Genomic DNA, 23,049 nt, shown 5'->3' with positions numbered 1-23,049 from the left:
TGTGGACCCTGTGGATAGTGTGGCCCCCGTGGTCAGTGTGGACCCTGTGGTCAGTGTGGACCCTGTGGTCAGTGCGGACCCTGTGGTCAGTGCGGACCCTGTGGTCAGTGTGGACCCTGTGGATAGTGCGGACCCTGTGGATAGTGCGGACCCTGTGGTCAGTGCGGACCCTGTGGATAGTGTGGCCCCTGTGGTCAGTGTGGACCCCGTGGTCAGTGTGGACCCCGTGGTCAGTGCGGACCCTGTGGTCAGTGCGGACCCCGTGGTCAGTGCGGACCCTGTGGATAGTGTGGCCCCTGTGGTCAGTGCGGACCCCGTGGTCAGTGTGGACCCTGTGGTCAGTGTGGACCCCGTCGATAGTGTGGACCCTGTGGTCAGTGCGGACCCTGTGGATAGTGTGGCCCCTGTGGTCAGTGCGGACCCCGTGGTCAGTGTGGACCCTGTGGTCAGTGTGGACCCTGTGGTCAGTGCAGACCCCGTGGTCAGTGCAGACCCCGTGGTCAGTGCAGACCCCGTGGTCAGTGTGGACCCCGTGGTCAGTGAGGACCCCGTGGTCAGTGAGGACCCTATGGATAGTGCGGACCCTGTAGTCAGTGTGGACCCCGTGGTCAGTGCGGACCCCGTGGTCAGTGCGGACCCCGTGCTCAGTGCAGATACTCACTCTGTGTGCGAAGACCGGTTGTAGGATGATGTGAGCTGTTGTAAACTCCAGTACCCAGAGGAGCTCAGCTCCAAGTGTCTGCAGCACGATGGAACTGGATGATGCACGATACACAGACAGGTCAGCGTTGGCGAAGGGGAGTCTAATATTCTGGCCATTCACATTCACATCTCCTGGGAAAACACAGAAAACTGTGTATCAGACACACAGCCTACACGTCCACTCTGTCAACCTTCTGAATTCTCACTCAGAGGCTCACTGAGACCGACACAGTAACAAATTGCCTGTTCCATCCACTCACTGACCACCTGCAATCCTAGTCCCTAAATTCTACAGTTCACTCCCTTCCCTGTCCAATCCCTCCCCAATGTCACTCCACACTCCCTATTCAACCCACTCCCTCCTGCTAGCCCCTATCTCCAGTCACCAACTCCATTCCAAATGAAACCTCGGGATCCCCCCCCATGATTTCCTGCCCTCCCACCCCCCCAATCTCCTCCTCCCCACCTCACTCATACCCTCCCCACTGCCCTCTCTGTTTAATCCCCTGGCACATACCTGTTCTCTGCAGTTTGACGATGGTTTTATAGATGATCACAGTGATGGACTTCAGGCAACTCAGAGAGCTCCCAGCTCCACAGGCAACCACTTCAGAAACAATCAACAACTTCCCATCCACATAGTCCTACACAGCAAGAGAAACATGGTCACTGGCTCTGCTGCATTACTGCTGAGTCACACTCAGGCTGCTGCATTACTGCTGAGTTACACCGAGGCTGCTGCATTACTGCTGAGTCACACTCAGGCTGCTGCATTACTGCTGAGTTACACCGAGGCTGCTGCATTACTGCTGAGTCACACTCAGGCTGCTGCATTACTGCTGAGTCACACTCAGGCTGCTGCATTACTGCTGATGCGCACTGAAGCTGCTGCATTACTGCTGAGTCACACTGAGGCTGCTGCATTACTGCTGAGTCACACTGAGGCTGCTGCATTACTGCTGAGTCACAGCGAGGCTGCTGCATTACTGCTGAGTCACACTGAGCTGCTGCATTACTGCTGAATTACACCAAGCTGCTGCATTACTGCTGAGTGACAGCGAGGCTGCTGCATTACTGCAGTCAAAGAGGGAGCTGCATTACTGCTGAGCCATTGAGTTAGCTCCTTCTCAAGTTCCCAATGGGAGGCAGTGCCCTGACCCGAGTGGTACTTGTCCAGATCACTATCCTTGCACTGAGTAGCATTCCCCATGTTGACCGTGTGTGATCAGGGTAAGGGTAGTCTCACTACCAGCAATCCTCTTTGGTCTTTATCGTGTCTGGATCAGGTGTCACGGTCAGTGCTGGAGGTGACACCACTGTAAAGCATCCACAATCACAATCGATACAGCCCCATTGGTCAAGCAGAATCCATGTCTCCGCCCACAGACCAGCTGTGACAACATTAACCCCTTCAGAACTACGACCTGATACAACAGTTTGGCCTGAACCTTCCTCTCCAGAGTGAACCCATGATACAATCCTGAGGATATCACATTTACCACAACCCCATCGGTGTTAAGCCTCTCACTTCACAAATGCAGGCCGTCTGGATGTAAAACACGCCGTCTCTCCCTGGACTGAGATGAGCAGGAGAGTCCCATACTTGAAGATTTGTTGACCCTGGTTCTGTTGCTGTGGATCATTTCTCTGTTGAAGGGTCTTTGATCTCTCTGAAGTACCTCACAGAGAATGTCATTCGTTGCAGATTTTAGCTTTTGGTCTTTTACCTTGTCTGGAGAACTCTTGATCCCCTGAATTTCTTTCCTTGAAGAAAGCTACTCTGTTGAGAGAAGTGCATTCTTTCTCGTGATACGTTAGATTTCTGGCTCAGACAGTCAGTTTCTAATTGGAAGAAGTTGTCTCCTCCCTGGCTGTGCCCTGGATACTCAGATCAGGGTCTTCCTGACCAGGCCCTGGGTCCATGACAAGAGCTCCTCTCAACTCACTGTCTCCCTCAAAGTGAGATGCCTTCATGTGACTAATTGGAGCTGTTTGATTGGTCAAGTAATTATATTCACCGAAGGGTTACACAGGGTAGCATGCAGGTAATCAAGAAAGCTCATCAATGAGTCATGTATCCTGAGGGAAGTTCACACATGACTGGGGGGGGGGCTACTGTTCAGTTGTACAGGGCATTGGAGAGACAGCACATGGAATAGTGTACAGGGCTGGTCTCTGTCCTCACGGAAGGATGGGAATCTGTTGGAAGCAGATCCTGAGAGGACTTGACTGGTTGGATATGGAAAGGATATTTCTTCTTGGAGTCATGGAGGCTAAAGTACAGGAGAAATCTGTGCTGGTGAAAAACAGCCACCTCCCTTTACTAACCCCATTTCCCTGCACCTGGTCGATAACCCTGTCTGCCTTGGCATCACAGAGGTCCCAGAATACAGAGCACAGAACTAGACCCTTCAACCCAATGACCAGCCATTCCAATCTTTTCGCAGCAGAGAGCGGCGGGAGCTGGGCGGAAGTTCAGACGGAGCGCAAAGCCGGTCGGGAAGGTAAGTGATTGCTATTAGAGTGGGTGTGTTCTAAACCCCAGGTCCTACAAAGTAGGGTCTCCCTCCCTCCCTCCTCCTCTAACCTTAATTAAGAGTCCACAGACTTGCCACAAAAAGAGGGTCTAAGGAAGTTTGGATTGAAGAGTAAGGCTTCAGCTCAGGACTCTTTGACAAGGAGGTTGAGTGAAGTGATTACACCACATTTGAAGAGGGTGAAGACATGACTGCCCAGCTGGTTCAGTGCGCTACGTGCTTGATGTGGGAGGTCAACGACTCTGGTGTGTCTGGCTCGTATATGTGTGGAAAGTGTGTGCACATTCAGCTACTGACAGAGCATATTGCAGCGCTGACGAAAGAACTTGAGGACCTTAGGCTCATCCGAGAGAACGAGATCTTTCTGGACAAGACCTTCAGTGAGGTTATTACACCAATCATGCCAGAAGAGAGCAAATAATGAGGAAGGCAGAGAGGAGACAGGTGCAAGAGACCCCGGGAGAAGCACCTGTCAGGAACAAGTTGAATCTTTTGGAAACAGTAGAGACTGATGACACTGCCAGTCCACGAGGCGGCCAGGTCTGTCAATCAACAGTTGCCGCAGAGGCAGAGCGGAAGAGTCGGACATCGCACAGAGCCGTGGTAATAGGGGACTCCATCGTGAGAGGAACTAACCGGGGTTTTTGTGGCAGCAGGCGGGACTTAAGGATGGTGTGTTGCCTTCCTGGTGCCAGGGTTAAAGACATCACAGACAGAGTGCAGGAAATCCTCAAGGACGAGGGTGAAGAGCCAGAGGTGGTGGTACATGTCGGCACAAATGATGTCGGGAAGAAGAGGAGGAACATACTACAGTGGGACTTCGGAGAACTAGGAAGAAGGCTGAAAAGCAGGACGTCCAAGGTGGTTATCTCCGGTTTGCTTCCAGTTCCTCGTGCTGGTGAGGCCAGAAACAGGGAGATAATGGACTTGAACGTGTGGCTGGGGAACTGGTGCAGGAAGCAAGGATTTAAGTTCTTGGATCAGTGGGGTATGTTTTGTGGTAAGCATAAATTCTACAAGAGAGACGGTTTGCACCTGAATAGGTTAGGGACCAGCATTCTCGCAGGCAGGTTTGCTACTGCAACACAGCTACGTTTAAACTAAGTAGTGGGGGGAAGGGGACAAACTGGATGTTTAAAAAGGAAATTGAAGGGAAAGTTAGAACAAGAGAAGTCAAGAAAGAAAACTGTATCAATGAGGTAGAAAACTCGGAAAGGGATCATGCTGTAAGGTTGAGTGAAATAGGGGTTGATGGGAAGGGTGAGAGCAGTAACAAATTAAAAATACTATACATGAATGCACGAAGCATTAGACATAAGATGGATGAGCTTGAGGCTCTTTTGGAAATTGGCAGATACGATATTGTGGGGATAACTGAGACGTGACTTCAAGTGGACAGGGCCTGGGAAATGAATATTCAAGACTACACGTGCTATCGTAAGGACAGACTGACGGGCAGAGGGGGTGGGGTGGCCTTGTTGGTAAGGGTGGATATTCAGTCCCTTGCATGGGGGGACCTAGAGTCAGGGGATGTAGAGTCAGTGTAGATACAGCTGCGAAATACTACAGGCCCCCAAACAGTAGTCTGGATGTCAGATGTAAGTTGAATCAGGAGCTGAAATTGGCCTGTCGCAAAGATGTTACTACAGTTGTTATGGGGGATTTTAACATGCAGGTAGACTGGGAGAATCAGGATGGTATTGGACCTCAAGAAAGAGCCTTTGTGGAGTGCCTCCGAGATGGATTCTTAGAGCAGCTGGTGCTGGAGCCGACCAGGGAGAAGGCAATTCTGGATCTGGTATTGTGTAACGAACCAGAATTGGTCAGAGACCTCGAAGTGAAGGAGCCATTGGGAAGTAGTGACCATAATACAATAAGCTTCAATCTGCAATTTGAAAGGGAGAGGGTACAGTCGGAAGTGACAGTACTTCTGTTGAATAAAGGGAACTATGGAGCTATGAGGGAGGAGCTGGCCAAAGTTCAATGGTGCAATACCTTAGCAGGGATGAACGTGGAGGAACAATAGTGGATATTTCTGTGTATAATGCAGAAGTTGCAGGATCAGTTCATTCCTAAAAGGAAGAAAGATCCCAGGAGGAGGCATGGGCAGCCGTGGCTGACGAGGGAAGTTAAGAAACATATAAAGTTAAAAGAGAAAAAGTATAACATGGCAAAGATAAGTGGGAAAACGGAGGACTGGGGAGCTTTTAAAGAGCAACAGAGGATTACTAAGAAGGAAATACCCAGAGGAAAAATGAGTTACGAAGGTAAACTGGCCAATAATATAAAGGAGGATAGTAAAAGCTTTTTTAAGTATGTGCAAGGCAAAAAAATGGTTAGGACTAAAATTGGGCCCTTGAAGACAAAAACAGAGGAATATATTACTAGGAACAAAGAAATGGCAGAAGAATTAAATGGGTACTTCAGATCTGTGTTCACTTGGGGAAGACACAAGCAATCTCCCTGAGGTAACAGTGGCTGAAGGACCTGAACTGAAGGGAATTTATATTTGCCAGGATTTGGTGTTGGAGAGACTGTTAGGTCTGAAGGCTGGTAAGTCTCCGGGGCCTGATGGTCTGCATCCCAGGGTACTGAAGGAGGTGGCTCGGGAAATCGTGGATGCATTGGTGATTATTTTCCAGATTTCGATAGATTTGGGGTCAGTTCCTGAGGATTGGAGGGTGGCTAATGTTGTACCACTTTTTAAGAAAGGTGGGAGAGAGAAAGCAGGAAATTATAGACCAGTTAGTCTGACCTCAGTGGTGGGAAAGATGCTGGAGTCTATTATAAAGGATGAAATTACGGCACATCTGGATAGTAGTAACAGGATAGGACAGAGTCAGCATGGATTTATGAAGGGGAAATCATGCTTGACTAATCTCCTGGAATTTTTTGAGGATGTAACTCTGAAGATGGAAATGAGAGATCCAGTAGATGTAGTGTACCTGGACTTGCAGAAAGCTTTTGATAAAGTCCCACACAGGAGGTTAGTGAGTAAAATTAGGGCGCATGGTATTGGGGGAAAAGTACTAGATTGGATTGAAAGTTCGTTGGCTGATAGGAAACAAAGGGTAGTGATAAACGGCTCCATTTCGGAATGGCAGGCAGTGACCAGTGGGGTACCACAGGGATCCGTGCTGGGACCGCAGCTTTTTATAATATATGTTAATGATATAGAAGATGGTATCAGCAATAACATTAGCAAATTTGCTGATGATACAAAGCTGGGTGGCAGGGTGAAATGTGATGAGGATGTTAGGAGATTACAGGGTGACCTGGACAGGTTAGGTGAGTGGTCAGATGCATGGAAGATGCAGTTTAATGTGGATAAATGTCTGGTTATCCACTTTGGTGCCAAGAACAGGAAGGCAGATTACTACCTCAATGGAATCAATTTAGGTAAAGGGGCAGTACAGAGAGATCTAGGTGTTCTTGTACACCAGTCAATGAAGGCAAGCATGCAGGTACAGCAGGTAGTGAAGAAGGCTAACAGCATGCTGGCCTTCATAACAAGAGGGATTGAGTATAGAAGCAAAGAGGTTCTTCTGCAGCTGTACAGGGCCCGGGTGAGACCACACCTGGAGTACTGTGTGCAGTTCTGGTCTCCAAATTTGAGGAAAGACATTCTGGCTATTGAGGGAGTGCAGCGTAGGTTCACAAGGTCAATTCCTGAAATGGCGGGATTACCTTACACTGAAAGAGTGAAGCGACTGGGCTTGTATACCCTTGAGTTTAGAAGACTGAGAGGGGATCTGATTGAGACGTATAAGATTACGAAAGGATTGGACACTCTGGCAGTAGGAAACACATTTCCGCTGATGGGTGAGTCCCGAACCAGAGGACACAGCTTAAAAATACGGGGTAGACCATTTAGGACAGAGATGAGGAGAAACTTCTTCACCCAGAGAGTGGTGGGTGTGTGGAATGCTCTGCCCCAGAGGGCAGTGGAGGCCCAGTCTCTGGATTCGTTTAAGAAAGAGTTGGATAGAGCTCTCAAAGATAGTGGAATCAAGGGTTATGGGAATAAGGCAGGAACAGGATACTGATTAAGGATGATCAGCCATGATCATATTGAATGGTGGTGCAGGCTCGAAGGGCAGAATGGCCTACTCCTGCACCTATTGTCTATTGTCTCATCTGGTCCCATTTGCCAGAACCAGGCCCATATCCCTATAAATCCTTCCTATTCATATACCCATCCAGATGCCTTTTAAATGCTGTAATTGTACCAGCCTCCCCCACTTCCTCTGACAGCTCATTCCACAATGTCCACCCTGTGTGTGAAAAAGGTGCCCTTCAGGACCCTTTCATACCTTTCCCCTCTCACCCTAAACCTATGCCCTCTTGTTCTGGACTCCCCGACCCCAGGGAGAAGACCTTGTCTGTTCACCCTGACCATGCCTTCTTCAATGTGATGGGGGTTTCTGCCTCTCCACCCTCATGGGCAGTGGGCTCCAGATCCTCCACACTCTCTGGCTTTATCCTCCCATCTCCTGTAAACATCCTGACCCTTACCTTCAACCTCTGCCTCTGGTCATTGAGCTCTCCACCAAGGGAAATGTTTCTCCCTGTGCACCCTATCTGTGTCCTTCATCGTTTTATCCATCTCAATCTTGTCCCCCTCTCAGTGTCATCTGTTCTAAGGAAAATAACCCCAGCCTGTCCAATCTCTATTTGTTCTCTTGTTGGAGAAGCTAGTGCTCAGAGGCAAAGGTTAAAAATAACCCTTGCGGAATACAGGGTTAATGGTAGGGTTCTTAGTGAGGTGGAGGAACAGAGGGATCTTGGGGTCTATGTACATAGATCTTTGAAGGTTGCCACTCAGGTGGATAGAGTTTGTAAGAAGGCCTATGGAGTATTATCGTTCATTAGCAGAGGGATTGAATTCAAGAGTCATGAAGTGATGTTGCAGCTGTACAGGACTTTGGTTAGGCCACATTTGGAGTACTGTGTGCAGTTCTGGTCGCCTCACTTTAGGAAAGATGTGGAAGCTTTGGAGAGGGTGCAGAGAAGATTTACCAGGATGTTGCCTGGAATGGAGAGGAAGTCGTACGAGGATAGGTTGAGAGTTCTCGGCCTTTTCTCGTTGGAACGGCGAAGGATGAGGGGTGACTTGATAGAGGTTTATAAGATGTTCAGAGGAATAGATAGAGTAGACAGTCAGAAACTTTTTCCCCAGGTACAACAGAGTGTTACAAGGGGACATAAATTTAAGGTGAAGGGTGGAAGGTATAGGGGGATGTCAGGGGTGGGTTCTTTACCCAGAGAGTGGTGGGGGCATGGAATGCGCTGCCCGTGGGAGTGGTGGAGTCGGAATCATTGGCGACCTTTAAGCGGCATTTGGATAGGTACATGGATGGGTACTTAATCTAGGTTAGAAGTTCGGCACAACATCGTGGGCCGAAGGGCCTGTTCTGTGCTGTATTGTTCTATGTTCTATGTTCTATGTTCTAACCCGTTGCCCATTTAAAACAGAGGCAAGGAAACATTTCACTTTCAAATTCCCTTCCACACAAGGCAGTGGGTACAGAATCTTTAAATATTTGAAAGGCAGAGATCAATAGACACTGAATCCTAAGGGGATAAAAGATCATCAAGGGTTATACAGGAACATAGAGTTGAGGATAAAATCGGATCAGTTACACTGTTATTGAATGGGGGGCAGACTTGAAGGGCAGAGTGGCCTCCTCTTGTTTCCTTGCTGGTGTGTTTATGTATTCAGATTGTGAGTTGTATTACAGGATGATCACTGCTCATTCAGCACAGTTCCCTGTCACTGGCCTGGACTGTTTTAGGATTGAACACCTCCCACTGGTCCCTGCAAAAGCTGACAACTGTCAAAGTCCACCATGTGTTTTCCACCAATGTAGCCTGATTCTCAATTCTGTTTGGGTTCTGTCAAGAGTCTGGGAGGCCCTAGTGAACTGCCTACTGGCTGCCTCTTGCTTGATCAACAACAGTTTGTCTCTGCAGTTACCATTCTCTGTCTATTCCCTCCACACTCCCAGTGAAGTTCATGTGAAGACCTGTGAGCTTCATTCATTGTGAACCACTACAGTTTCAGCTCTCAGTGTGCATGGCAGCTGTATGACAGGTATATGACAGTTATATGACAGGTATATGACAGGTAGATGACGGTATATGACCGTATATGACAGGTATATGACAGTATATAACAGGTAGATGACAGGTAGATGACAGTATATGACCGGTATATGACAGGTAGATGACAGTATATGACAGGTATATGATAGTATATGACCGGTATATGACAGGTGTATGACAGTATATGACCGGTATATGACAGGTAGACGACAGATAGATGACAGATATATGACAGATATATGACAGGTATATGACAGTATATGACTGGTATATGACTGGTATATGACAGGTATATGACAGTATATGACAGGTAGATGACAGGTAGATGACAGGTAGATGACAGTATATGACAGGTATATGACAGTATATGGCCGGTATATGACAGGTATATGACAGTATATGACCAGTATATGACAGGTATATGACAGTATATGACAGGTAGATGACAGGTAGATGACAGGTAGATGACAGGTAGATGACTGGTATATGACTGGTATATGACTGGTATATGACTGGTATATGACTGGTATATGACAGTATATGACAGGTAGATGACAGGTAGATGACAGGTAGATGACAGTATATGACAGGTAGATGACAGGTAGATGACAGTATATGACAGGTATATGACAGTATATGACCGGTATATGACAGGTATATGACAGTATATGACAGGTAGATGACAGGAAGATGACAGGTAGATGACTGGTATATGACTGGTATATGACAGGTATATGACAGGTATATGACAGTATATGACAGGTATATGACAGTATATGACCGGTATATGACAGGTATATGACAGTATATGACTGGTATATGACAGTATATGACTGGTATATGACAGGTATATGACAGTATATGACAGGTAGATGACAGGTAGATGACAGTATATGACAGGTATATGACAGTATATGACCGGTATATGACAGGTATATGACAGTATATGACCGGTATATGACAGTATATGACCGGTATATGACAGTATGTGACAGGTATATGACAGGTATATGACTGGTATATGACAGGTATATGACTGGTATATGACAGGTATATGACGGTATATGACAGGTAGATGACAGGTAGATGACAGGTATATGACAGGTAGATGACAGGTAGATGACAGCATTATGACAGGTATATGACAGTTATATGACAGGTAGATGACAGGTAGATGGCGGTATATGACGATATATGATGGTAGATGACAGGTAGATGACAGTATATGACTGGTATATGACAGTATGTGACAGGTATATGACAGGTATATGACAGTATATGACAGGCATATGACAGGTATATGACAGGTAGATGACAGGTAGATGACAGGTAGATGACAGGTAGATGACAGGTAGATGACAGTTATATGACAGGTAGATGACAGGTAGATGACAGTATATGACAGGTAGATGACAGGTAGATGACAGGTAGATGACAGGTAGATGATCGGTATATGATCGGTATATGATCGGTATATGACATGTATATGACAGTATATGACAGGTAGATGACAGGTAGATGACAGGTAGATGACAGGTATATGACAGTATATGACAGTATATGACCGGTATATGACAGGTGTATGACAGTATATGACCGGTATATGACAGGTAGACGACAGGTAGATGACAGTATATGACAGGTATATGACAGGTATATGACAGTATATGGCCGGTATATGACAGGTATATGACAGTATATGACCGGTATATGACAGTATATGACCGGTATATGACAGGTATATGACAGTTTATGATAGGTATATGACAGGTAGATGACAGTATATGACAGGTATATGACAGTATATGACCAGTATATGACAGGTATATGACCGTATATGACAGGTATATGACAGTATATAACAGGTAGATGACAGGTAGATGACAGTATATGACCGGTATATGACAGGTAGATGACAGTATATGACAGGTATATGACAGTATATGACCGGTATATGACAGGTGTATGACAGTATATGACCGGTATATGACAGGTAGACGACAGGTAGATGACAGTATATGACAGATATATGACAGGTATATGACAGGTATATGACAGGTATATGACAGGTATATGACAGTATATGACAGGTACATGACAGTATATGACAGGTATATGACAGGTATATGACCGGTATATGACAGGTATATGACAGTATATGACAATATATGACCGGTATATGACAGTATATGACCAGTATATGACAGGTATATGACTGTATATGACAGGTATATGACAGTATATAACAGGTAGATGACAGGTAGATGACAGGTAGATGACAGTATATGACCGGTATATGACAGGTAGATGACAGTATATGACAGTATATGACCGGTATATGACAGGTATATGAACGTATATGACAGTATATGACAGGTAGATGACAGGCAGATGACAGGCAGATGACAGGTATATGACAGTATATGACCGGTATATGACAGGCAGATGACAGGTATATGACAGTATATGACAGGTATATGACATGTATATGACAAGTATATGACAGGTATATGACAGGTATATGACAGGTATATGACAGGTATATGACAGGTTTTTAACAGGTAGATGACAGGTAGATGACAGTTATATGACAGTTATATGACAGTTATATGACAGGTATATGACAGGTATATGACAGTATGTGGCAGGTATATGACAGGTATATGACAGTATATGACAGGTATATGACTGTATATGACAGGTATATGACAGGTAGATGACAGGTAGATGACAGGTAGATGACAGGTAGATGACAGTTATATGACAGGTAGATGACAGGTAGATGACAGTATATGACAGTATATGACAGTATATGACAGGTATATGACAGGTAGATGACAGGTAGATGACAGGTAGATGATCGGTATATGACATGTATATGACAGTATATGACAGGTATATGACAGGTAGATGACAGGTAGATGACAGTATATGACAGGTATATGACAGTATATGACCGGTATATGACAGGTGTATGACAGTATATGACCGGTATATGACAGGTATATGACAGTATATGACAGGTAGATGACAGTATATGACAGGTATATGACAGTATATGGCCGGTATATGACAGGTATATGACAGTATATGACCGGTATATGACAGGTATATGACAGTATATGGCCGGTATATGACAGGTAGATGACAGTATATGACAGGTATATGACAGGTATATGACAGTATATGACTGGTATATGACAGGTATATGACAGTATATGACAGGTAGATGACAGTATATGACAGGTATATGACAGTATATGGCCGGTATATGACAGGTATATGACAGTATATGACTGGTATATGACAGGTATATGACAGTATATGACAGGTAGATGACAGTATATGACAGTATATGGCCGGTATATGACAGGTATATGACAGGTATATGACAGTATATGACCGGTATATGACAGTATATGACCGGTATATGACAGGTATATGACAGGTATATGACAGTTTATGATAGGTATATGACAGGTAGATGACAGTATATGACAGGTATATGACAGTATATGACCAGTATATGACAGGTATATGACAGGTATATGACCGTATATGACAGGTATATGACAGTATATAACAGGTAGATGACAGGTAGATGACAGTATATGACCGGTATATGACAGGTAGATGACAGTATATGACAGGTATATGACAGGTATATGACAGGTATATGACAGGTATATGACAGTATATGACTGGTATATGACAGGTATATGACAGTATATGACAGGTAGATGACAGTATATGACAGGTATATGACAGTATATGGCCGGTATATGACAGGTATATGACAGTATATGACTGGTATATGACAGGTATATGACAGTATATGACAGGTAGATGACAGTATATGACAGGCATATGACAGTATATGGCCGGTATATGACAGGTATATGACAGTATATGACCGGTATATGACAGTATATGACCGGTATATGACAGGTATATGACAGTTTATGATAGGTATATGACAGGTAGATGACAGTATATGACAGGTATATGACAGTATATGACCAGTATATGACAGGTATATGACAGGTATATGACCGTATATGACAGGTATATGACAGTATATAACAGGTAGATGACAGGTAGATGACAGTATATAACCGGTATATGACAGGTAGATGACAGTATATGACATGTAGATGACAGTATATGACCGGTATATGACAGGTGTATGACTGTATATGACCGGTATATGACAGGTAGACGACAGGTAGATGACAGTATATGACAGATATATGACAGGTATATGACAGTATATGACTGGTATATGACAGGTATATGACAGTATATGACAGGTAGATGACAGTATATGACAGGTATATGACAGTATATGACTGGTATATGACAGGTAGATGACAGTATATGACAGGTATATGACAGTATATGGCCGGTATATGACAGGTATATGACAGTATATGACCGGTATATGACAGTATATGACCGGTATATGACAGGTATATGACAGTTTATGATAGGTATATGACAGGTAGATGACAGTATATGACAGGTATATGACAGTTTATGATAGGTATATGACAGGTAGATGACAGTATATGACAGGTATATGACAGTATATGACCAGTATATGACAGGTATATGACAGGTATATGACCGTATATGACAGGTATATGACAGTATATAACAGGTAGATGACAGGTAGATGACAGTATATGACCGGTATATGACAGGTAGATGACTGTATATGACAGGTATATGACAGTATATGACCGGTATATGACAGGTGTATGACTGTATATGACCGGTATATGACAGGTAGACGACAGGTAGATGACAGTATATGACAGATATATGACAGGTATATGACAGTATATGACTGGTATATGACAGGTATATGACAGTATATGACAGGTAGATGACAGTATATGACAGGTATATGACAGTATATGGCCGGTATATGACAGGTATATGACAGTATATGACCAGTATATGACAGGTATATGACCGTAAATGACAGGTATATGACAGTATATGACAGGTAGATGACAGGTAGATGACAGGTAGATGACAGGTAGATGACTGGTATATGACTGGTATATGACTGGTATATGACAGTATATGACAGGTAGATGACAGTATATGACAGGTATATGACAGTATATGGCCGGTATATGACAGGTATATGACAGTATATGACCAGTATATGACAGGTATATGACCGTAAATGACAGGTATATGACAGTATATGACAGGTAGATGACAGGTAGATGACAGGTAGATGACAGGTAGATGACTGGTATATGACTGGTATATGACTGGTATATGACTGGTATATGACTGGTATATGACAGGTAGATGACAGGTAGATGACAGTATATGACAGGTAGATGACAGGTAGATGACAGTATATGACAGGTATATGACAGTATATGACCGGTATATGACAGGTATATGACAGTATATGACAGGTAGATGACAGGAAGATGACAGGAAGATGACAGGAAGATGACAGGTAGATGACTGGTATATGACAGGTATATGACAGGTATATGACAGTATATGACAGGTATATGACAGTATATGACCGGTATATGACAGGTATATGACAGTATATGACTGGTATATGACAGTATATGACTGGTATATGACAGGTATATGACAGTATATGACAGGTAGATGACAGGTAGATGACAGTATATGACAGGTATATGACAGTATATGACCGGTATATGACAGGTATATGACAGTATATGACCGGTATATGACAGTATATGACCGGTATATGACAGTATGTGACAGGTATATGACAGGTATATGACAGGTATATGACTGGTATATGACAGGTATATGACGGTATATGACAGGTAGATGACAGGTAGATGACAGGTATATGACAGGTAGATGACAGGTAGATGACAGCATTATGACAGGTATATGACAGTTATATGACAGGTAGATGACAGGTAGATGGCGGTATATGACGATATATGATGGTAGATGACAGGTAGATGACAGTATATGACTGGTATATGACAGTATGTGACAGGTATATGACAGGTATATGACAGGTATATGACAGTATATGACAGGTATATGACAGGTATATGACAGGTAGATGACAGGTAGATGACAGGTAGATGACAGGTAGATGACAGTTATATGACAGGTAGATGACAGTATATGACAGGTAGATGACAGGTAGATGACAGGTAGATGACAGGTAGATGATCGGTATATGATCGGTATATGATCGGTATATGACATGTATATGACAGTATATGACAGGTAGATGACAGGTAGATGACAGGTAGATGACAGGTATATGACAGTATATGACAGTATATGACCGGTATATGACAGGTGTATGACAGTATATGACCGGTATATGACAGGTAGACGACAGGTAGATGACAGTATATGACAGGTATATGACAGGTATATGACAGTATATGGCCGGTATATGACAGGTATATGACAGTATATGACCGGTATATGACAGTATATGACCGGTATATGACAGGTATATGACAGTTTATGATAGGTATATGACAGGTAGATGACAGTATATGACAGGTATATGACAGTATATGACCAGTATATGACAGGTATATGACCGTATATGACAGGTATATGACAGTATATAACAGGTAGATGACAGGTAGATGACAGTATATGACCGGTATATGACAGGTAGATGACAGTATATGACAGGTATATGACAGTATATGACCGGTATATGACAGGTGTATGACAGTATATGACCGGTATATGACAGGTAGACGACAGGTAGACGACAGTATATGACAGATATATGACAGGTATATGACAGGTATATGACAGGTATATGACAGTATATGACAGGTACATGACAGGTACATGACAGTATATGACAGGTATATGACAGGTATATGACAGGTAGACGACAGGTAGATGACAGTATATGACAGATATATGACAGGTATATGACAGTATATGACTGGTATATGACAGGTATATGACAGTATATGACAGGTAGATGACAGTATATGACAGGTATATGACAGTATATGACTGGTATATGACAGGTAGATGACAGTATATGACAGGTATATGACAGTATATGGCCGGTATATGACAGGTATATGACAGTATATGACCGGTATATGACCGGTATATGACAGTATATGACCGGTATATGACAGGTATATGACAGTTTATGATAGGTATATGACAGGTAGATGACAGTATATGACAGGTATATGACAGTATATGACCAGTATATGACAGGTATATGACAGGTATATGACCGTATATGACAGGTATATGACAGTATATAACAGGTAGATGACAGGTAGATGACAGTATATGACCGGTATATGACAGGTAGATGACTGTATATGACAGGTATATGACAGTATATGACCGGTATATGACAGGTGTATGACTGTATATGACCGGTATATGACAGGTAGACGACAGGTAGATGACAGTATATGACAGATATATGACAGGTATATGACAGTATATGACTGGTATATGACAGGTATATGACAGTATATGACAGGTAGATGACAGTATATGACAGGTATATGACAGTATATGGCCGGTATATGACAGGTATATGACAGTATATGACCAGTATATGACAGGTATATGACCGTAAATGACAGGTATATGACAGTATATGACAGGTAGATGACAGGTAGATGACAGGTAGATGACTGGTATATGACTGGTATATGACTGGTATATGACTGGTATATGACAGTATATGACAGGTAGATGACAGGTAGATGACAGGTAGATGACAGTATATGACAGGTAGATGACAGGTAGATGACAGTATATGACAGGTATATGACAGTATATGACCGGTATATGACAGGTATATGACAGTATATGACAGGTAGATGACAGGAAGATGACAGGTAGATGACTGGTATATGACTGGTATATGACAGGTATATGACAGGTATATGACAGTATATGACAGGTATATGACAGTATATGACCGGTATATGACAGGTATATGACAGTATATGACTGGTATATGACAGTATATGACTGGTATATGACAGGTATATGACAGTATATGACAGGTAGATGACAGGTAGATGACAGTATATGACAGGTATATGACAGTATATGACCGGTATATGACAGGTATATGACAGTATATGACCGGTATATGACAGTATATGACCGGTATATGACAGTATGTGACAGGTATATGACAGGTATATGACTGGTATATGACAGGTATATGACTGGTATATGACAGGTATATGACGGTATATGACGGTATATGCCAGGTAGATGACAGGTAGATGACAGGTATATGACAGGTAGATGACAGGTAGATGACAGCATTATGACAGGTATATGACAGTTATATGACAGGTAGATGACAGGTAGATGGCGGTATATGACGATATATGATGGTAGATGACAGGTAGATGACAGTATATGACTGGTATATGACAGTATGTGACAGGTATATGACAGGTATATGACAGTATATGACAGGTATATGACAGGTATATGACAGGTAGATGACAGGTAGATGACAGGTAGATGACAGGTAGATGACAGTTATATGACAGGTAGATGACAGTATATGACAGGTAGATGACAGGTAGATGACAGGTAGATGACAGGTAGATGACAGGTAGATGATCGGTATATGATCGGTATATGATCGGTATATGACAGGTAGATGACAGGTAGATGACAGGTAGATGACAGGTAGATGACAGGTAGATGACAGGTATATGACAGTATATGACAGTATATGACCGGTATATGACCGGTATATGACAGGTGTATGACAGTATATGACCGGTATATGACAGGTAGACGACAGGTAGATGACAGTATATGACAGGTATATGACAGGTATATGACAGGTATATGACAGTATATGGCCGGTATATGACAGGTATATGACAGTATATGACCGGTATATGACAGTATATGACCGGTATATGACAGGTATATGACAGTTTATGATAGGTATATGACAGGTAGATGACAGTATATGACAGGTATATGACAGTATATGACCAGTATATGACAGGTATATGACCGTATATGACAGGTATATGACAGTATATAACAGGTAGATGACAGGTAGATGACAGTATATGACCGGTATATGACAGGTAGATGACAGTATATGACAGGTATATGACAGTATATGACCGGTATATGACAGGTGTATGACAGTATATGACCGGTATATGACAGGTAGACGACAGGTAGATGACAGTATATGACAGATATATGACAGGTATATGACAGGTATATGACAGGTATATGACAGGTATATGACAGTATATGACAGGTACATGACAGTATATGACAGGTATATGACAGGTATATGACCGGTATATGACAGGTATATGACAGTATATGACAGTATATGACCGGTATATGACAGTATATGACCAGTATATGACAGGTATATGACTGTATATGACAGGTATATGACAGTATATAACAGGTAGATGACAGGTAGATGACAGTATATGACCGGTATATGACAGGTAGATGACAGTATATGACAGTATATGACCGGTATATGACAGGTATATGAACGTATATGACAGTATATGACAGGTAGATGACAGGCAGATGACAGGCAGATGACAGGTATATGACAGTATATGACCGGTATATGACAGGCAGATGACAGGTATATGACAGTATATGACAGGTATATGACATGTATATGACAGGTATATGACAGGTATATGACAGGTATATGACAGGTATATGACAGGTATATGACAGGTATATGACAGGTATATGACAGGTTTTTAACAGGTAGATGACAGGTAGATGACAGTTATATGACAGTTATATGACAGTTATATGACAGTTATATGACAGGTATATGACAGGTATATGACAGTATGTGACAGGTATATGACAGGTATATGACAGTATATGACAGGTATATGACTGTATATGACAGGTATATTACAGGTATATGACAGTATATGACAGGTAGATGACAGGTAGATGACAGGTAGATGACAGGTAGATGACAGGTAGATGACAGTTATATGACAGGTAGATGACAGGTAGATGACAGGTAGATGACAGTATATGACAGGTATATGACAGGTAGATGACAGGTAGATGACAGGTAGATGATCGGTATATGACATGTATATGACAGTATATGACAGGTATATGACAGGTAGATGACAGGTAGATGACAGTATATGACAGGTATATGACAGTATATGACCGGTATATGACAGGTGTATGACAGTATATGACCGGTATATGACAGGTAGACGACAGGTAGATGACAGTATATGACAGGTATATGACAGGTATATGACAGTATATGACTGGTATATGACAGGTATATGACAGTATATGACAGGTAGATGACAGTATATGACAGGTATATGACAGTATATGGCCGGTATATGACAGGTATATGACAGTATATGACTGGTATATGACAGGTATATGACAGTATATGACAGTATATGACAGTATATGACAGGTATATGACAGTATATGGCCGGTATATGACAGGTATATGACAGTATATGACCGGTATATGACAGTATATGACCGGTATATGACAGGTATATGACAGTTTATGATAGGTATATGACAGGTAGATGACAGTATATGACAGGTATATGACAGGTATATGACAGTATATGACCAGTATATGACAGGTATATGACAGGTATATGACCGTATATGACAGGTATATGACAGTATATAACAGGTAGATGACAGGTAGATGACAGTATATGACCGGTATATGACAGGTAGATGACAGTATATGACAGGTATATGACAGGTATATGACAGTATATGACTGGTATATGACAGGTATATGACAGTATATGACAGGTAGATGACAGTATATGACAGGTATATGACAGTATATGGCCGGTATATGACAGGTATATGACAGTATATGACTGGTATATGACAGGTATATGACAGTATATGACAGGCAGATGACAGTATATGACAGGTATATGACAGTATATGGCCGGTATATGACAGGTATATGACAGTATATGACCGGTATATGACAGTATATGACCGGTATATGACAGGTATATGACAGTTTATGATAGGTATATGACAGGTAGATGACAGTATATGACAGGTATATGACAGTATATGACCAGTATATGACAGGTATATGACAGGTATATGACCGTATATGACAGGTATATGACAGTATATAACAGGTAGATGACAGGTAGATGACAGTATATGACCGGTATATGACAGGTAGATGACAGTATATGACATGTAGATGACAGTATATGACCGGTATATGACAGGTGTATGACTGTATATGACCGGTATATGACAGGTAGACGACAGGTAGATGACAGTATATGACAGATATATGACAGGTATATGACAGTATATGACTGGTATATGACAGGTAGATGACAGTATATGACAGGTATATGACAGTATATGGCCGGTATATGACAGGTATATGACAGTATATGACCGGTATATGACAGTATATGACCAGTATATGACAGGTATATGACCGTATATGACAGGTATATGACAGTATATAACAGGTAGATGACAGGTAGATGACAGTATATGACCGGTATATGACAGGTAGATGACAGTATATGACCGATATATGACAGGTATATGAACGTATATGACAGTATATGACAGGTAGATGACAGGTAGATGACAGGTAGATGACAGGTAGATGACAGGCAGATGACAGGCAGATGACAGGTATATGACAGTATATGACCGGTAGATGACAGGCAGATGACAGGCAGATGACAGGTATATGACAGTATATGACCGGTAGATGACAGGCAGATGACAGGCAGATGACAAGTATATGACAGTATATGACAGGTAGATGACAGGTAGATGACAGGTAGATGACTGGTATATGACTGGTATATGACTGGTATATGACTGGTATATGACTGGTATATGACAGTATATGACAGGTAGATGACAGGTAGATGACAGTATATGACAGGTATATGACAGTATATGACAGTATATGACCGGTATATGACAGGTATATGACAGGTATATGACAGGTATATGACAGGTAGATGACAGGAAGATGACAGGTAGATGACAGGTAGATGACTGGTATATGACTGGTATATGACTGGTATATGACTGGTATATGACAGGTATATGACAGGTATATGACAGGTATATGACAGTATATGACAGGTAGATGACAGGTAGATGACAGTATATGACAGGTATATGACCGGTATATGACAGGTATATGACAGGTATATGACAGTATATGACCGGTATATGACAGTATATGACCGGTATATGACAGGTATATGACAGTTTATGATAGGTATATGACAGGTAGATGACAGTATATGACAGGTATATGACAGTATATGACCAGTATATGACAGGTATATGACCGTATATGACAGGTATATGACAGTATATAACAGGTAGATGACAGGTAGATGACAGTATATGACCGGTATATGACAGGTAGATGACAGTATATGACAGGTATATGACAGTATATGACCGGTATATGACAGGTGTATGACAGTATATGACCGGTATATGACAGGTAGACGACAGGTAGATGACAGTATATGACCAGTATATGACAGGTATATGACCGTATATGACAGGTATATGACAGTATATAACAGGTAGATGACAGGTAGATGACAGTATATGACCGGTATATGACAGGTAGATGACAGTATATGACAGGTATATGACAGTATATGACCGGTATATGACAGGTATATGACAGTATATGACAGGTAGATGACAGGAAGATGACAGGTAGATGACTGGTATATGACTGGTATATGACTGGTATATGACAGGTATATGACAGGTATATGACAGTATATGACAGGTATATGACAGTATATGACCGGTATATGACAGGTATATGACAGTATATGACTGGTATATGACAGTATATGACCAGTATATGACTGGTATATGACTGGTATATGACTGGTATATGACAGTATATGACAGGTAGATGACAGGTAGATGACAGTATATGACAGGTAGATGACAGGTAGATGACAGTATATGACAGGTATATGACAGTATATGACCGGTATATGACAGGTATATGACAGTATCTGACAGGTAGATGACAGGAAGATGACAGGTAGATGACTGGTATATGACTGGTATATGACAGGTATATGACAGGTATATGACAGTATATGACAGGTATATGACAGTATATGACCGGTATATGACAGGTATATGACAGTATATGACTGGTATATGACAGTATATGACTGGTATATGACAGGTATATGACAGTATATGACAGGTAGATGACAGGTAGATGACAGTATATGACAGGTATATGACAGTATATGACCGGTATATGACAGGTATATGACAGTATATGACCGGTATATGACAGTATATGACCGGTATATGACAGTATGTGACAGGTATATGACAGGTATATGACTGGTATATGACAGGTATATGACTGGTATATGACAGGTATATGACGGTATATGACAGGTAGATGACAGGTAGATGACAGGTATATGACAGGTAGATGACAGGTAGATGACAGGTAGATGACAGCATTATGACAGGTATATGACAGTTATATGACAGGTAGATGACAGGTAGATGGCGGTATATGACGATATATGATGGTAGATGACAGGTAGATGACAGTATATGACTGGTATATGACAGTATGTGACAGGTATATGACAGGTATATGACAGTA

The sequence above is a fragment of the Chiloscyllium plagiosum genome, unplaced genomic scaffold (assembly GCF_037043375.1).
Source record: "Chiloscyllium plagiosum isolate Xiang-an unplaced genomic scaffold, Cpla_swu_hap1 HiC_scaffold_4, whole genome shotgun sequence".
NCBI classification, from domain to species: domain Eukaryota; kingdom Metazoa; phylum Chordata; class Chondrichthyes; order Orectolobiformes; family Hemiscylliidae; genus Chiloscyllium; species Chiloscyllium plagiosum.
Note: the sequence above shows the minus strand (reverse complement) of the source record.